The 13,835-nt window shown below is 32.8% G+C and overlaps 2 long non-coding RNA genes across 2 annotated transcripts; one reads left to right on the plus strand and one right to left on the minus strand.

The window, feature by feature from the left end:
- Window positions 1-9,490: 9,490 nt before the first annotated feature.
- LOC128296485 (uncharacterized) lies at window positions 9,491-11,284 on the minus strand. The gene is made up of 2 exons (XR_008287093.1): window positions 11,197-11,284; window positions 9,491-9,802 (listed from the first exon to the last, which is right to left on the minus strand). It is a non-coding gene; the product is annotated as an uncharacterized LOC128296485 (long non-coding RNA).
- Window positions 11,285-11,808: 524 nt separating this feature from the next.
- On the plus strand, window positions 11,809-13,460 carry LOC128279461 (uncharacterized). Its single transcript, XR_008269647.1, has 2 exons — window positions 11,809-11,859; window positions 13,093-13,460. It is a non-coding gene; the product is annotated as an uncharacterized LOC128279461 (long non-coding RNA).
- Window positions 13,461-13,835: the final 375 nt, after the last annotated feature.

Here is a 13,835-nt window from a genome sequence, read left to right on the forward strand (position 1 = left end):
AGAAACTTTTAAAAATACATTATCTCTTAGAGAATACTTGATATCTTTTCATTTCAGGTCAGTGTACAATTTTTGCCTATCAAAAGCCGATCTTAATCTATCCCTGATCAATTTAATCGTATTTTCAATTTTTTGAATCAACTATTGCCCAATAATCTTTCTTTCACTCAAATCTGACCAGTAAATATCTCTTCTACACCTTCGACCGTATAATGCTTCAAATGGAGTCATCTAAATGCTCAATTGGAAACTGTTATTTTACACAAATTCAGCTAATGGTAAATAACGTTCCCAGTCTAACTCAAAATTGATTACACAAGCTCGCATCATATCTTTTAATATATGAATAGCCCACTCTGATTGGTCATCTGTCTGAGGGTGAAAAGTTGTGTTGAAATTTGATCTTGTACCTAAAGATTCATGTAACTGCTTTTAAAATCTTGAAGAAAAGAGAGGATCACAATCAGAGATAATCAACGTAAGTACACCGTGCAATCTAACTATCTCTTGAATGTAAACATTAGCTAGCTTCGGAAGTGACCAGTAGGTTTTAACTACTAAAAAATGGGTTGGTTTCATTAATCGATCAACCATTACCCAAATATCATTTCTTTTGCTTGGAGACAATGGTAACCCAATCATAAAATCCATTGTAATACGCTCTCAATTCTATTCAGGAATCGAGATAGGATAAAGCAATCCAATTGGAACCTAATGTTCTGCCTTTATGCGCTGACAAGTCATACATTTGGCAACAAATTTGATTATCTCTCTTTTCTTGTTGGGCCACCAATACATTTCCCGTAAGTCACGATCTATTTTCGTTCTGGCAGGATGCATAGGAAAGGGATTATCTGTAACACCTTTAACCCATATCCGTCGCCGAAACAGGGTTACAGAGCATTACCAAAAGTTTATTGATCAAATACAGACAATTTTCCCGTAAGTTACGATCCATTTTCATTCTACCAGGATGCATAGGAAATGGATTATCTGTAACACCCCTAATCCATATCCGTCGCCGAAACAGGGTCACAGAGCATTACCAAAAATTTATTGATCAAATACAGACAATTTATATCATTTCACATTCACATCAGAAATCAATCACAATGTCCCTTATATGAGCCCTCGAGGCCCTAAATATGCATTAGAAATAGAATCAGGACTAAACCGAGTACTCAGAGAATTTTTAGCAAAACATCAAAATTTTTCCAAGGTCTAAGGGATATACGCCAGTGTGGCTAGGCCGTGTGGGCATTCGGAGTTGCGACACACAGCCGTGTCCAGACCCATGTCCAATTTAAGGTGCTCACTGACTTGCATGCTAACTTGCATTAAATAGGTGTAGAGATCACACGGCCAAGCCACACGCCCCTGTGTTAGGCCGTGTAGATAATTTTGAGCATTTTGTTTCTCAATGGACACACGGCCAAATCACATGCCTATATGCTATGTTGTGTGTCACACACGACTGAGACACACGCCCATGTGGACGAAAATAAGCCAATTCCAAGGCCACTTTTCTCACTCAATTTGTCTTCCACCTACATCAACACTTTCACCAACTGATACAAGACATTTAAATCAAGCCAAAACCAAGTTTAATACATATCATAACACCCCATATGTCCAAGTATTCAATCTTACTTAATTGATCATACAAACCTATATGCATGTTTCTCTAATCATATATTATCTCAAACCATACATTATTATACTCATAAATTATTCATTACTCAACCACATTAAACATAACAAACATATTAAGCCACACATACATAACATATCAAAATATATCCAACTCAAGCCATTCTAATGGCTATTTACATAAAAATATTTTTAAGCCAAAAATTGGCTAAATTACCCTATACATGGGCCGATGGATAGTGTGATGTAGCTCCGATCGGCTTCCAACCTTTATGAGCTTCAGAGTACTGTAAGACAGAAAATAAAATAGAGTAAGCATTTAATGTTTAGCAAGTTCGTATAACGGGAAATTAACTTACCATACATTTGCATTTAAGGTAAGCATATATAATACAACCAAAGCAAATTGGTTAATAACCTAAACATATAACCTCATCAAACATGTTAGTAATGTATTTCACATGAACACCAAGAATCATGTATGAGCTCATCAAAGATCAAATTCCATGTATGTCATGCATATACGGGTAATTATTCATTTTGAACTCTTATTTTCTCATATTAGGATTTTTCCTATAGAATTATTTAAAATATCGATGGATACACAGGTAGTACACACGAAGTGCACAAATCTGAAATCCGTCAATTCATATTCAGGAATGCTCATACGAGCACATAAATGGGAAGCTCTGAAGAGTTAGTAACAGGAAGCTCATGTGAGCCAATATCGGGAAGGTTCAAGAGAACCAATATAGGAAAAGTTCAAGTGAGCCAATATCAGGAAGATCATGAAAGAGTCATTAATCAGGAAGCTCTAAAGAGTCATATATCGATACGCTCATAAAAGTTTCAGTGTGTCTACAACACATGCAGGATCACAACCAATCGAGATGCTCCGAAGAGCTATTAACGGGAAACTCACAAGAACCGTATAACAGGAAGCTCATAAGAGCTAATAACGGGACGCTCTTTCGAGCTGTGGTGTGTCCACAACACATGCAGGACCACAACCAATTCGGGAACCCTATATGCATTGATTTCATTTATTCAAACGAGAATTAATACTTTTCAATCATCGTCGAATATGTAATTAATTTCATACATGGCAATTACACAAGTCACATACACAACATTCAATTCAAACATATAAATATACAATTTAGTTACACGAACTTACCTCGACAATGTTCGTGTACACAAAAGCTACTCTGTATTTGATCTATCCGGATCTATACGAATAAATTTGGCATCAATTTAATACAATTCATATTTAATTCAATCCAATTCACATCTTAGGAAAAATTATCATTTTGCCCCTATACTTTTGATTAATTATGATTTTGTCCCTAAGCTCGGAAAATGAAATTCATGCAATTTAATATTTGTTCCAACCCTAGCCGATTTTTACATGTAACAATAGCAACCCATGTATTTCACAAAATTTATAATTTTTCCATAAATTTTACATCTTTTCAATTTAGTCCCTAAACTATAATTTCATCAAATTTCTCTTTACAAAAGTTGTTTATTTATCAACAACCTTTCATTTTCTACTATAAACTTCATGATTCATGTATACTCATCCATGTCAAAACTTTAATACTTTAATAACTTTGCAAATTAATCCCCCAGATAGCTAGATTAAGTTATTACAATCTAGAAAATATAAAAATTACTAAAAACGAGACAAGAATGCTTACCTAATTAAGCCAAATAAGCTTGCTTGAACTTCGATTTTCATGGCTAGGGTTTCCATCTTTTTATTTGGGAAAGATGATGAAAAAAATGATGATAAAATACTAAAATATCATCATTTTTTTCATCATCTTTCCAATTTAATCATTTTCTTTTCTTAAATATCCAATTATGAATCATTATACTTATCTACTAACTCCACTAAATGGTCTATTTTCCATATAAGGACCTCCAATTTTGAATTTCATAGCTATTTGATCCCTTTAGTTACTAGAATTCAACTTTTGCATTCTATGCAATTTGATCATTTTCATCAAATTAATCATATAATCGGTAAAATTTTTTTAACGAAATTTTTATATAATATTTCTATCATAATGCAAACCATGAAATAATATAAAAATAATTTTTCTTCTGGACTCGGATTTGTGGTCCCGAAACCACTGTTTCGAATTCACTAAAAACTGGCCGTTACACTATCGTGAGCTTCGCGAAGTATTAACTACTTTAAATTGGAAACATATAGAACACAGATTCAGTTATAAAATCTCAAACAACCACGATCATCTATACTGAAATTCTCAATTGTGCTTGTTGAACCATTTTCATTTTCTCAATTAACTTTTCATCAGTAAATTGTGCCTCTTTAATTTTATCAGGCAACACCGTTTTAATTCTCAGTTTGGCCATCAAGCTACTGTTTCTGCAAATATTGAGCTAGGAAAACATTGCTTGCAACTCAACTGCAGATTTCTTACTCAACACACCAGTCACGATATTAGCTTTCCAATGGTGATAATCAATGACACAATCGTAATCTTTCAATAACTTAATCAAACGAAGCTGCCTCAAATTTAGCTCCTTCTAGGATAGGAGGTATGCTAGACTTTTATGATCTGTATAAATATGGCACTTCTCATCATACAAATAGTACTTTTAGATTTTTAGAGCAAAAACCACTGTGACAAGCTCTAAATCATGCGTCGGATAATTGCATTCATGCGTTTTCAGCTGTCGGGACACATATGCAATCATCTTTACATATTTCATCAAAACTCAGCCCAAACTACTCAATGAAGTGTCACTATAAACCACAAAGTCTTTCCCTAATTTAGGAAAAGTTAAAATTGGTGCTTAAGTCAATCCTCTTTTCATCTTTTCAAAGCTCTCCTGACATTGATTTTTCTATACAAATGAACATCATTTTGGAGCAATTGCATCATTTGCATAGCTATTTTCCAAAATTCGTCCACAAACCTTCGATAGTAAGCAACCAAACCAAAAAAACTATGAACCTCTGACACATTTCTCAGTGTTTTCTATTGTAACATGGATTTGAGCTTTTTTGGCTCAATGCAGATTCCCTTTTTCGAAATAACATGTCCTACGCATACAATCTCCGATAAATAAAACTCACATTTACTGAACTTCCCTTAAAGTTGTTTCTCCCGCAAAACTTGCAAAATAACTGGCAATGATCCAAATGATACAATTCAACCTTCAATTTCGAAGGTCAATGAATGATGATCCCAATCAACACCTCAAGCGGTTTCTAACCATTTGTGATATTTTCCAATGTAATGGGGTATCCGATGACACTATTCGTTTTCAGTTATTCCCTTTCTCTTTTACTGGTGATACTTTTATGTGGTTAGATTCGTAGCCGATAGATTTAATTAACACTTGGGATGAGCTAGAGAGCAAATTTTTGGCAAAATATTTTCCACCAAGCAAGATGATGAAACTTCAGATGAACATTATGAATTTTTTACATTTGGAAGGAGAGTGTTGCGCAAGTGTTCTTACCATGGTTTACAAGATTGGCTGCAACTTTAAGTCTTCTACAACGGGCTTGACGGGATTTTACACTCTAGTCTTGATGAAGCATTCACCGGAGCATTCATATCAAAGACTTACGTCGAGGCTTGTCAACTCATTAAGAATATGTCAATAAACTCTTACAAGTGGCCAGCTGAATGGTTCACATATCGAGCCAAACAAGCGTTATCAAAGGTTGTCACTAGCGAAGATAAATATCAACAAGTCCTCGAGAGGTTTAATCAATTGGAGATGAATATGACCAAGGTGCAAGTCCAAAACCAACCTAATCTAACCAATTTTAATGCAGGGCTCGATAATGAGAGCAACCATATGGAGGCTAATTATGTCGGGAATATAGGATATAGCTCTTACTCCAACACCTATAACCCCGAATAACATGACCATCAAACCTTAGGTGGGGAAAGAACCAAGCGGGACCTTCAAATTAAGGGAACCAAAATTCTAACCCTCTAAAACCCAACGAACCATATCAACTTCCATTACCTTTTAGAACACCCCAAAACTAAGAAAGGAAGCCAACTTATAATACTGACCATCTATTGTAAATTAGGGTGAGTAAATTAGAGGTTTGCATGTACTGCAAGTTGATGTGCGTCAAGTCTGAAATCAATTATCAAATTAACAGATGATCAATCAAATTATCATTAATAAGATTATAATTCAAATGAACTTACCTCGACAACTATGATTGCAATAACCGAGTTGAAATATAATCCAAAGCTTTAGATTTTTCCCAATTTAAGTCCGGTTGTGGTTTATTTTAATCTAAATAGATAATTACATTAAGTACTTCAATTAACATCAAGCATTCAATTCAACCCCTAATTCATATTATCATAAAATTATGAATTTACCCCTCCTATTTTAACTTTTTCACAAATTGGTCCTTAAGCCCTAAACTTGTAAAAATACTATTTTTACCCTCCATACATGCTAGCCGAATTTCTTATGGACCCAATACCAGCCAATTAAATCATCATTTCATCATGTTACTATAAAATTTTACTATTTTCATAAATAAGTCCCTAAACCCTAAATTCATCAAAAACCACTTAATTAAACAAGTTTGTTTAACCATCAAGTTTAATAATCTATCAAGTAACATCAAAATATATTCAAACTCAATGATATCAAGTCCCTCAACCTTTAATATTTTTGCAAATTAACCCTCGGGCTAAGTATAGTTTAAACTAAAATGAGCTTAAAAACATAAAAACTACGAGAAACATATTAAAAATGAACTTACATGCAACACTAGCAATCGTCGAACCCTAAAAATCCATCCTTCTTTCTTCTATTTTCGATGGAGAAGACAATTAATGAAGATGATACTAATTTGTTTTATTTTAATTTAACATTTATTTATTAAATTACTTATTTATCCTTAGTTTATTAGTTACAAAATAACAAAAATAAACCCAAAATTGTCCATTAACCTTTCATATGGTATAAATACCATCTAAGTACATTAATTTGCATTTCAATAGCCACTCAATCCATTTAACTAATAGAACTCAATTTTTGCACCTTTTATAATTCAGTCCTTTTTACCTAATTAACCATTTAAACTTCAAAATTCTTTAACAAAAATTTAATATTACTTTAAATTAATCCAATAGACATTAAATAAATATTAAAATAATTACTCACTTGTTGGAGTTGTGGTCTGGAAACCACTATTTCTAACATCGCTAAAATTGGATTGTTACACATCGAGATTTGTTTTCTAGTTCCCATCTCTTTATCTTTTTTAGTTTATTCTGTGACCATAAATATGAATACTTGTTATGTTGATGTTCCTAATTTAATTAAAATGACTTAAATCTCATTCATGTTAGATTAATTGCATTTTGCCCAGTTGAGTTTTTAAAACATGTTTTTGTTGTTATTAGGCCTTGGTAAATTGTTCAATTAATTAAAATCTTGTCTATGTTATGTTTGCATTTTAATTGTAAGGTAGTGAAAGAATTAATTATTAATCGGATTGAAATTATAATTAATTGACACAGTATTTAATTAGTGCATGTTTAATCTTCTAAGGTAGTTGAGGATTAAATTAGTGATGGTATTCAATAATACTTTAGCCTTGCATAGCTTGTAAGATTATTATGTTTAAATTGTTTCAATATAGGAATATATTGTTACATCACTTTATCTTTTACTTGTTTATGAAAATTGATTAATTGTTTGAACTGACATAGAAATATGTTTAAGAGATTAATTGATTTAGTAAGTATGTATGTGAATTAGTTAACAAAAACCAAGTTGCCATGAAATTATTTGTAAAAAACATGAATATCATTTTAATAATTCTAACTTAAAGAATGAAATTGATTTAACACATTTATGTTATATTGATTAAAATCGTTTTTAAAAATATTGCATTTGGAATTTTTATTTACTTAGTTAATCACTTAATTAATTTTTATTTTTATTTCACCTAAAACAACATATTTTTCATCATCAAATTGTTTAATTTTACATTTCATAAATATTCCCTTGCATAGTTACTGTGGGTACGATAACTCAGCATACTGGTCACTTTATTACTTGTTACGATTGTGTACACTTGCACATTTCTATCGTTTTATAAGCAGAGATAGAAGTTGGTCTGAAGGGCTTCAGGATGCAATGAGTGGAGGGATTCAAACCAAATAGGATGTGCAAAGTGGCATTCAAGATGAAGATGTTTTGGTGTTTCCCTACAGGTCATACATTAGGGATAAAAGTTATCAAACATAGAAAAGTATCGCCAAAGGAAATCCTTATTTGGAAGGAAATATTTGCAAATCTTCCAGAGGAAGACTATATTTTAAAAAGGGGTTTGAGGTGCCATAGGTTAATTCATGCTTAATGGGAAGTTGATCCGGTAGTAAGTAAGCATTTTTAATAGAGAACATACCCTTGTGGTCAAATTTCCAAACAATCTTGTATCTACTGCCTTGTATTGAAAAAGGTCTATTAAAGAGATCAGAGGCATAAGTAGGTCCAAGAATCTCTAAAGCCTTTTTATAGTCTCAAACATTTGTATGAAGATTGAGACACTATTAGGCTTCAAAGGTTGAGTCATTTAATCTAACTGTATCCAAGAAAGGTCCATTTAGGTTAGTGGCAATCCACCAATTTCTCCAAATTCAAAGTTGGATATCTTTTACTTGATTATAAGTGTCTTTTCCATGGAGAACGCCTTTCCAAGCACAAGAGTTAGAATGCTTAGGTGTAACAATTTCAAAAGGATATTGCTTGCAATATATAGCTCGTAACACCCTCGAGATTAGGCAATTTTGTTCAGTAATTATATGTCATACAAGTTTTAAAAGGAAGGTCTCATTAAAGAGTTTAGTTTTACAGATTTCCATTGTGACACCCCTTACCCGTACCCGAGACCGGCACAAGGTACGAGGCATTACTGTATGCAAACATGACATTTTCAGAAAATCACGGGCTATAAAATTTCATCCCAAATTAAAACCGATCAAATACATTCATAGTGTCCCTATTATGGGCCCACGAGACCCAAAACTTGCATTAAGAAAGGTTCGGGACTAAACTGACAGCTTAAGAAAATCTTAGGAAAATTCCTAGGTTTAAGCCTCACACGCCCGTGTGGAGGCAATGTATACGCCTGTGTGGAGGCAATGTACACGCCCGTGTCCTTTATCCGTGTGGAATTAATTGAATTTATTTTCCATTTTGAACCTACAGGGGTTTTCACAAGGCCGAGCACACGCCCGTGTCTCTAGCTCGTGTCTTTCACATGGCCTAGACACACCAATGTTGTTTCCTGTGTCCAAAAACCTGAGTATTCTATTTATGATGTCATCATGCATTTAAGGGCACACGGCTAAGACACACACCCGTGTGCTAGGCCGTGTCCTCCACAGGGTTGAGACACACGACCGTGTCTCTGCCCGTGTGTTTACTACCATGCATACTGACCTAAAAATTTTAGGTGTAGGGGACACATGACCGTACCACACGCCTATGGAACTGACCGTGTGTCACGCATGGCCTAGACACAGGCCCTTGTGTCTACCCGTGTAGACCTTTCTGAAGGCTACAATCCAAGCCAATGGTCACCCTCAACATCAACTCACATCTATGAACTTCTATGGTATTTAACAGGGCCTAAATATGCCCAATGACTACCTTCAATGGTTTATTGCATGTTAATCTCATCTCATTGGTTTTATACATGCTAGATTATCCTCTCTGTATTAAGGATTACCATATCATCAAGCACATTTAGACTTGGCTCATTTTATAACTCATTGCCAATAATGACCTAGCCATCTCCGAGTGATTTAACTATATTCCATATGTCCATTCATGATATACCACATTTAACCATCTCATGAACATTTAAACACCAACATGCACAATTAGTAGGTTACAACCTACATCAAAATGAGCCATGTTTTATGGCCATATACAAAATGAATAGGTATATCATTTAAGCCCTTACATTGGTTAATCAATGACACATATAACAAAATAACCAAAAACCTATACATGCCATTGTAATAAAGTAAAGGTATCTATATACCAAAGTAAGATAAGCTGATAGTGTTGACAATACTCCAATCCTTTTCCAATCTTCACGAGTCCGCGGACTCTGTAAAACAGGGAAAGGAAATGGGGTAAGCATTAACATGCTTAGTAAGTTCAGATAACAGGAAGATAAACTTACAGGTTATTTTGCACACAAGCATAAAAGATATTCATGCCAAACATGCATAGTACAAATTTTCTATCACATACACTCAATCATCAAGTTAGTTTCCTCTCAAGCAATATAGCATTAATCTTGGTGAGCTAATTCATTCACACATATCCATTCTCGTGACTGATTACAGTCCCGTTGAATTTCTCAGAAATCTCGATGGGTATCCCATTTACCGCCAAGTCATGCTAGTGACCATTTTAAATATACACTCCTGTGAACCTCACTCTTATGGCGGGACTACCAGTCCAGGTTCAATCCCTTATAACATAAATTCAATGAGTATTATCGGGATTACCATTCCAGGCTAAATCCCTTACAACGATAATTATTCCAAAATGTTCGAATCTGAAATGCCCTCTAGGCTAATTTCAGTCCTTAATCATATTACCCATCCGAGCTAAATCCACAATACACATATATTTATCGGGAGGTTCGATCACTTAAGGAACACCCGTCCGGGCTGGATCCTTACTATACTGAGATCATTGGATTACTCGTCCGGGCTAAATCCTTTTTTGCAACACAAGTAGGATCTCATGTCATGTAAACAAGAATTTACCCATCAAATATCCCTTTTTCATTCAACCGAGACAATTGTCATCCTTTTTTCATTTTACATTACCACATTTCATGGATTGTCATGCAATCAATATCTAAATTAACATACACTTAAGAAAATGCATTTTCAAGTATATTTAAAGTTTATTTTGAGTTACACGAACTTACCTGGTAATTGCTTCGGTTTTGTATTTCGGTTATTCCAAAACCTTTCTTTTTCCATAGTCGACCTCCGAAATTGGTTCCTCGGGGTATATATCAGTAAAAATAAATTACTAATACCTCATATTATTCATTTTGGACCTAAATTTTACTCTCGAGCAAAATGACCATTTCGCCCCCAACATTTCACATTTTTACAAATTAGTCCCTAGGCTCGTATAATAGAATGCATGAAATTCCTTGGTTACCCGTGTCTAGCAGAATGTATCTTAAGCTCATACTAGCCCATAATTTCCTCTATTTCACATTTCTACCACATATTTTATACCTTTTTACATAATGGCCCTTTAGGCCATTTTCATAAAAACCTACCTAGTAAAAGTTGTTTACCATCCTTTAAACTCTCATATTCCTCCATAAATCATCAAAACAAAAGCATCTCAAGCATGGGTAAATTTCCAAACATGAATCCTAGCTTGAGATATGGGTAGAAATAGATAAAGCATGTTACGAAGATCTTAAAATTACAAAGAGCATTAAAAACGGGAGTAGGGGGCACTTACTATTGAGCTTGAAATGTTGAAAACCCTAGCTTATGGAGCTCTAGGAATTTCGGCAGCTATGGGGAAGAAGATGGCTGATTTTGGCTTTGCTGATTTTGGCTTTCTTTTTCCCTTTTTATTAAGTTTATTACCAAATGACGAAAATGCCCCTCCTTACAAAACTTTCAAAATTTTCTATACATGCCCATTTTTGTCCAAAAACTTAGAAATTGGGCAAATTGCTATTTAAGACCTCATAATTTATAATTCAAAGCAGTTTCATGCAAATTGCTTCTAGAACCCAAGTTTTGCAATTTATTCAATTTGGTCCCTAATTTCCAATTGGACACCTTATACTTAGAATTTATTCATGAAACTTTAACACATGCTTAATTTCATATCCTAGAACTCATAATAATTGCAAAATAAATATTTTAACGTCGTATTTGTGGTCCCAAAACTACTGTTTCGACTTGGCCCTATTTTAGGATGTTACATCCAGTCCCCTTTCAAAGATAAGGGAATAGAGCTTGTCCCATTTACAAAGATGAAACTTCTTTTCATTGGTGCCATGTCCCCACCAAAAGTTTTAGATAATTTATCAATGCTATATACACATTTTTAGGGGCTTTCAAGACAAAGAAGGAGTATAAAGGAAGGGAGGCCAGAGTGGTTTTGATAAGGGTAAGCTTTTCCTTGGCTGAATGACATTTAGATTTCCACGATGCAAGCTTATTGTTCATCTTGTCAATGATGTTATTGTAGAATTCTTTTTTTTCTCTGTGACTTTCCCATCTCCAAACCAAGGTATTTGTCAAGTTTGTTGACCCTTTTAGCATTTAGGATACCACTTAGCCATTTCTTTACCTAAGGAATTGTAGAAAAGACGAGGAAGAGTTCAGATTTATTGAAATTTACTTAAAGACATGAGAGACTGCAAATTTTACTAATATTCATTAATAAATTTATAATATATAAGATATTTAAAAGATAAAAATATTTTTATAAATTTATATTGTATTAACTCTAAATACATATTGTATATTTACCAAATAAACCACATAAATTTTATATTATTATTCCAAAATGAATCATAATTACACGTGAATTATTCAAAAATTTAATTTCATACATAAAAATAGACTATTTCAATCAACAATGGACAAAATTATATTGTATCATAATTACATTGTAATTATTTTAATTTACAATGTACACAATATTAAATCAAATATATTTTCAATTTACAAATTCATGAGGCTTAATTTCGATTTGGCTTCAAACTTTGGTTTGTATCAATTTGGTATCTAAAATATATTAAAGTTATATTTTTGGCCCTCTTTTAACAAAAGTTAAAAAAAAAGTTTGGATAATTTTAATCAAAGAAAGAGCACCACTTATATTGTGGCCAATAAGAAAAAACACCACTTCGCATTCCTTTATAAAATATATCATTTTCTTTGATAATATATATATATATATATATATATATATATAAATCATTAAAAGTCTTAAAATAGAAATAAAATATAAAAAATTCAGAAAAAATATATAAAAACATCTAAAATGTATGTCAATTTTAAGAAATTATCAAAATATATAAAAATAATCTAAAAACATATGTAAAACAATTAAAAATAAATAAAATCTAAATACATTCTAAATATATAAAATAAAATCTAAAAATTTATCACCCATAAAATGATTAAAAAACATGCATCGGAACAAAACTCATAGCTTACGGAAGAAGAAAAAGAAAAAGAAAAAAACAGCTTCCTTAACTTACTGTTTTTATTTCTTGTCTTGGTTTTCGTCATGTTATTCTTCTTCATCACCAGCTTTGGTACTTTGCTCTTTATTATTCGCACCTTCATTCGATAAGGATGAGATGGTAGATGAGTTTGGCATTGCTGGCAGGTTGTTTAAACACTCGGAAGATTCCGGTACGGGACAATGATTGGAGACTAGCTTGAAGCTTCTGCTCAGTGTCCAGCTGCAGTAGTGCTTGAGACAATGGTGGTGAAAGGATCAAAAGAGGCTGCTGCATAAAAGAATCGAAGAAATCTTGATAGATGTCAAGAAACTCCATGGAGCCTAATGAATCGCACTTATCTCCAGGGGCGAAGCTAGAATAATTTTTAAGGGCGGATGAAATTTCAATTTTTTATAATCTATATCTTTATAATTTGTAAAGGATTAAATTAAATTTTTATAATTTTCAGATGTCAAAGTGTAATTTTATCTTTACTAATTTAAAATTTTTAAAAAAAATTTAATGGCATAAATAGCAATTTTACATTTTAGGGGGGGCCGAGGCCTTGCCAGCCTCCCTTAGCTTTGCCCCTGCTTATGTCCTTTGCCATCGCTGTCACCTTTAGTCACTACCATGTTTGCTGCCGTTGAATTCTCATTAGAAAATTTTATATTAGCAACCGAAATATAACTTTAAAAAAAAAATCGAACCCTCAATTTTTATGTTCGCATTGCATTCTAAACAAATTATAAATTTATTATTATATAATAGATTTTAAATACTTTCTGAATTTTTATATATTTAATTATTTTATATATATTTTTCAGATTATTTATATATTTTATAATTTCTTTCTATTTCTATAATTTTATAATTCATATGTATTTTTCGATTTTTATATATTATG

This window comes from Gossypium arboreum, chromosome 8, assembly GCF_025698485.1.
Source record: "Gossypium arboreum isolate Shixiya-1 chromosome 8, ASM2569848v2, whole genome shotgun sequence".
Lineage (NCBI taxonomy): Eukaryota > Viridiplantae > Streptophyta > Magnoliopsida > Malvales > Malvaceae > Gossypium > Gossypium arboreum.